Here is a 6,492-nt window from a genome sequence, read left to right as displayed (position 1 = left end):
GAACTTGTTGACCCTTGTACATTTGTGCGGTCATGAACTATTTCAAGTCCTTTTGTCGAGTAGAACGATTCTACTCTTCATACATTGTCCTGAGACTGTCCAATATGTATTTGGCAAGTTCGATCTGATCGAACTGTCTTTGTATCGGGTTGTCCAAGGAGGCAATGATGTAACACCGAGCAAGGGAGTTTTTCTCATCCCATTCTTGATAGTCTCTCCTTCGGGCCTCAGAAGCCCTATCACCCGGACACTCCGGGGCAGGATTCTTTGCCACTTTGTCCAGCTTTTCAGAAGCTAGGACTAGCATAAGGTTCCTGTACCAGTCAGCATAGTTTGGGCCTTTCAAATTGTTGTCATCAAGCAGTTTTGCAAAAGATCTATTTGCCATTTTCTGATAAAAGAGAAAACATCAGTCCACAACCTAATTTGATTCATGTTCATTTCATAGATATGGATTTTAATCTACGATCCATTTCCATTTATTCATCTCTGAGATTTCCCTTATTTCTCGGTGACGGAGACTACGGGTTGTCTCTAGAAATGTGGGAAATCACATAGGGTGCATGGAGCCAACTGTTTCAGCTGCATAACCCCACCACCTTTCTGTGAAGGATCATATCCACTCATCATATGAGTTTTACCTTTGGCCTTTGTCAGACAAGGTTCAGAGCCGTTTTCAGGTAAACCTTTCTGTCCAGTGAGTGCTTACCCATCATATTTGTGAACGCCAAGGTACCGTGAGAGAGTTCCCATTTTCTGGTGAAGCCCCTCCCACATCGGTCTATGACACCCCTATCATCTTATGAAACACTTAGACAAGCCCAACAGCAAATGGATAGCCCATTTTCTGGTGCGTTTCCTCATTGCTGAAGGACCCATCCTCATGCTAATGATGGAAGGCATTTAGAGAGTTCATCATATGAATCTCCCTATCACATGCACTCATATTAGCTGGAGGGAACAAAAATTACGCCCTAGTTTGATTTAGGTCAAACCAAAGTAGCTCACATTGACTTTCATAAAGCCAGATTTCGGTGGGCCTTAAATCGGCTAGGGTTCCGCACGTAACCTCTTGATGAGGTGTGGGGCCCACTATTGAGGGAAGTCATCCAATGACCAAAAGGGACACCATTGCAATGATGTGCATTCAGCCATGGTGTGCGCAAGAGCCACTGTCGAATGAGCATGGGCCAAGTACTTATGGCCCATGTACGCAGCACATCACACATCCATACATCTCATGCAGGGATAAATTGATCCAATCAATTAATTATCTGTAAGGCCCGTTGGAAGCCCGTTAAAATTCCATAATATTAACCATTAATATTATCAAGGTATATGGGCTGAATTAGGGTTACTCAGTTTGGCCCATATAGCTTTATCCTTTAAAATGGGCTTTTGCAGTTTTAACTATTTAAAACTGGGCCTTTACAGGCTGGGCCGATTTAACCATTTAATTAAATATCAATCCTTAGGCCCATTAGTGGGAAATTAGGGCTGATTTTCAGCCTTGATTAAACCCTAGAATTGGTCCAAACAGTTTGAACCAATCTCGGTTCGAATGGGTCTAGGGTTTGATTTTTAATTAAATCCTTAATTCAAGAAAATAATCGAAAATTAAATACTGATAAAAGAAAAAAAAACAAGAATCAGTCAATCAGGATTGTTCGCACAATCCATCGTGCAAAACAGAGGTTAGATCACAGAATGCAGTTTCCCAAACTGCAAATCGTAGATAGCGTTTCTCCCATCTGCGAAATCTCCTTTTCTGCGCCGCCATTTTCAATCCAAAATAAAAAAAAAATAGAAATCCTATTTCTATTAATAATTACATCAGATCGAATACCTATACATTGAGTCTAGAAAATAAAAAAAAAATATTTACAGACCCAAAAATAATTCAAGAATTGCAAAATCGCAGATTCCCAGCGCAAACCAAGAATTAGATCTCCTCTTGTACGAACAACCCATAAATCAAGAAAGTTATAAAGAACAATTCTAAATAATAATCAAATTTATTTAAAATTAATTTCAGATTATTTGCCCATCTGTTTTGGGAACAAATTTCCCAAAAACCATATCTACGCAAATTGGGTAGAATGCCTTCTCCCTAGTTGCGCCGGTTCAGATCTAAAACAGAATGGTTCAAGATTTGAACCATGGCTCTGATACCACTGAAGGGATGAGAGATCCATCCCATGGACGCCCAAAGATTGCAGAATAAGGGGCGAATTTCAAAAATTTTTCTCTCCCTTCAACTGGGAATCACATTCCCTATTTAGAAAATCATATTTTCAAGGATCATTCTTGAACCTTAAACTGAACCAGGTCTGAACCAAAAGGAATAAGAGAGAATTATACCTGATACGGAGAAGTAATATCTCCCAACGAAGGTGTTCACGCCCAAGGAAGGATCCAAAGACTGCTCCCACTGAAGATGGCGCAGTGCAGGACGGAGCAGAATCAACAGTGTTCTTCCCCAAGAAGTCTGTCATTCGCAAGAATCAATAGAATGGTACGTGAGCACAACTTCCTTTCAATCCTTTCTCAAAGAACTGATGTCAAGATCCAATCTTGACTTCTCCCACAACTGGAGATTGAACTGGCAAACAGGGCGGCAAGAGAGTATTCGCAGGGTGCAGAAAACTCTCTTTTTGATTTCAGCACTAAAGAGGATCTGATGCATGTCTCCTAAAGGCTGCCGTCCCCTCCTTCTTTTTGTTAACTTAAAAAGATCAGCTCCTAATCCCATTAGGAGCTGCTTATCCAAATCATATTTGGATCAGCCTTCTCTTCTAATGATAAGGATAAACCCTTATCTTATCTGCAGATTAGATTAGCTTTCTCGTAATCCCATTAGGAGGTTTCTAGATCTGAATCACATTCAGATCTGGACTCTCTGAGTGGATAGGATTAAGACCCTATCCTATCTGTTAATCCATCTCAGAATTCGCCCCTTTAATTAACTAAATAAATAGCCTAGTTCGAAATGGGCTTTAGGCCCATTAAGCTTATGTGCTCACTTAACCTTCCTAACTGCTGCCCAGTTGGGCTTCCTTATATGGTGTGGGACCCAAGCATTGATCTACACATCAGCCACATGGGTTTGGCCCAACCTTTGTTACAAGGCCTGGTCGAATACATTGTTAAAGACAGTGCACCCCCTGAAACCCATCGAATGGGCTCTATGGGCCCAACAATTACCCTAAGTGGTCCTTGGGCCAAGCCACCTTGTAACACTCAGGGACTATGGGCAGATGCAAGATTATCCCATCAGGTATTATCCTCAATGGTTTTACACTTAACCTCTCAGCCCTTAATGATCATACACTGCCCGACAAGAGAGGACTTCTCCCTCGGCTGCAAGGAACAGTGTTGCACTCTCTACTTATATGGATCCCGGGAATTAAAACCTCCTTGCAAACATTTTAGAAACCATAATATATATACTTTTATATCTCATATAAAATATATTTTGCAAAACAAATTTCAACGGTTGAAATCGGCTGCCGGCAGTCTTGGTTTCCAACAGTGAGAGTGCATCCCCGATCATTACCTTTGTCCGACAAAGGGGCTGATCATGTCACTATGATCACCCACTCAGATGAATTCTCAGACTGTCCCAACATACCCAGGTTTTGATCCCTGCTAAGGATCTCACTGATTGGTATATCAAAGACAGCCCAATCCGACACCTAGTGCAGTATCATAATCGAGTGTAGGGGTCGGGTGTAACTTTCCAGTTTTGCCCATCAATCTCCAAGGTTCAGGGCAATACTGGAAATCTGGTCCAGTTCAAAGATTCAATTAATCCCACACTGTATGTGCTTAGGGTCTCACCCCGGTAGCTCAGACAAGCCTCCCCAACCGACTTGGTGGCACCACAGTGTCAGCCTTGTCAGGATAGGTCTCCCCAGACCGACCCACTGGCTGTGAACCATTCTAAACTAACACGAGTCTCATTAAGTGTTCAGTTTAAGGGTATTACACAGAAACATACCAAGGGAACATGAATCAAATATGCACTTTTATTCATTTACAATAAACTCATAAAGTACATCAATTTTGATTGAAACTAAGGGCATACAAAACTGTCTAACACTTTGCATCGGCATAAAAAGTTTTTTTTTTTAATTTTTGATTCATTTGATTAATATGAATGCCTCTCTTCATCTTAACCTATAAAATTTATCCATTCCTTTTCCCAATAAATCAAGAAAAACTAAATGAAATCATAAGTTTATATCTTTTAGAAAGAAACCTCTACCATTTCAGTTGAGTATTAAATCTAGCCAAAAATATACAATGATCTATTGGAGCAACCAAGAAGATTTCAATATTATATTTAGAAAACTAATTGAATCATTAATAGTTCAAAAATAAGAAAATGTAAATTTAGGGATTTAAAAAATTTAAACAGCTTAATGAGAATCTTTTTCGAACTTAAATGATGGAACTCTAACAAAGGGGGTTATTTGTTGCGAAGTGAAAGATCATGGGGTTTTTGTTACAAATGAAAGTTTTTGGGGGTATGTCATCGACTCCATAGAATGAGGGGGTCTTTGCAACCCTTTGTTTTCTTATGGTTAGAAAATGAAATAAATGCATTAATATTGTAATCCTAATTGTCAAGGCAATGCCGATGCGATAATGCTCCCTTTGAGGCTCGCCTTGCCTAATTGCCAAGCAGTTTTTACTTTCTATTATAAAATATACTTTTTTGTCTAATCAACACATTCTCTTCTTCCATACTTTCTACTACTACTACTACTACTACTACTACTATAACAAATATGAAAATTATGAATAATTATCAAGAAAATATGGTTACGGTACCTATGGAACTACCTTAGGATCTATGTTTTTTACATAGAAAATCCATTGCCTAGACAACACCTAGGTGCCTGCCTAGGAAACTAGGTGACAAGGTGCCCCTTATTGCCTATCATTACCTTGGCGCCTTTAAAACTATGATTGTAATTCTTGGGCAAACCAAGTATCTCAAGTGAAAGGATGACATCATTATTTCCCATTAGTTTCTTAATGTTAAAGTTTAATAGAGGGGTTAATTTGTATAATTTCTTTAAAATTTCAATGGAGGAATTTGGAGAGGTCAAAGCACAGGGGAGGTTAAATAATCGGGTTAATTACAAATTAGTACCCTATACTTTGGGGGTAGTAACACTTAAGCATACAGATTCTCCTTTTTCTTCACTGTTCACTATCCATAATTCTCTCTCTCTCTCTCTCTCTTCCTCCTCCTCCTCTCTTCTTTATGTCCTCCATTCTTTCCTCTACCATCGCAAAAATCAGAACACAAGATCTACTACAACTAAGCTCACCTAGGGAAGCTTCAGGATTCATCACCCATTAACAACACCAAGTTACAGATCGAGATCATGATCATTAAAGATGGATTGAAGATTGACCACACGATGAAAGAAAGACTGGGCGGTGTTTTTTAAGGACAACCATCAGTGTCAAAAGGCTTTACTAGTAGGGCTGCAAATGGATCAGAAAATGGTATTATCCGATCCGATCCGATAAGAATCCATCAAAATTTTAAGGGTATGATTCAAATTTGAATTTGGATATTTTATCAGATATCCATTTTCAAACCCAATTCAATTAGAATTGTAATAAAACAATTTATGATATAGTATAAATAATATATTGTATTATTTATATATATAATAATATATAATATATAATATATAATATAGTTATAATATACATATATAATATTTAATATTTCATAACTAACGGATCAAATCATGGTATATTCAAATTCAAGCCATTAAATAGATGAATTGATTTTTCCGATCCAATCCAAATTATTAGGTTCAAGGGAGGTATCCGTATCTGTCTCTCATCGAGTTGGATTCGGATTTGAATTATATCGGTTCTGACTTATTTTTAGCGCTGTTTACCAGATGTAAGCCGTTGGAACTTTGCTCTTCCCTGTTAATACTAATGACTCAAGAGTAATACGGGGCTTCTATCCTATTAGGCTATTACTTCATATCTAGATCGCTTATTGCTTTTACTCACATATAGGGTTTTTGCTCTTTGTTTTTAGTTTTAGTTTAGTTCTTTGTTAACATCATATAATCTTGAACTACTTTTCCAACCGAAGAATTTTTTTGTCTTTGTTGTGTATGAGTGTATCAAGTAAAATTGCAATTCTGTGTAAGCTGCTACATAGAGTATTATAGTTGATGCACCGCTCAAGCATCCAAATCCGACTATTCAAAGTGATATGAGTTCAATTTGACTATTCCAGACTGAACTAAATCTGGTCTCTAATTTTTGTTCCAGACTGACCATTCCACACTCAACTATTCAAAGTGTCTATTGGTATTAAATAATCTGATAGTGTATAAATTCCAAGTTTCCCTCTCAGATCTTCGGACATTTTCTTCCTTCTTTTGAACGAGTTCAACAACCACTATGGATGTTGCCATTCTCTCCCTGATGTGTTGATGAGGGCCA

Source organism: Nelumbo lutea, chromosome 1 (assembly GCF_056320005.1).
Source record: "Nelumbo lutea isolate HS-2025 chromosome 1, American lotus-T2T, whole genome shotgun sequence".
Classification (NCBI taxonomy): domain Eukaryota; kingdom Viridiplantae; phylum Streptophyta; class Magnoliopsida; order Proteales; family Nelumbonaceae; genus Nelumbo; species Nelumbo lutea.
Note: the sequence above shows the minus strand (reverse complement) of the source record.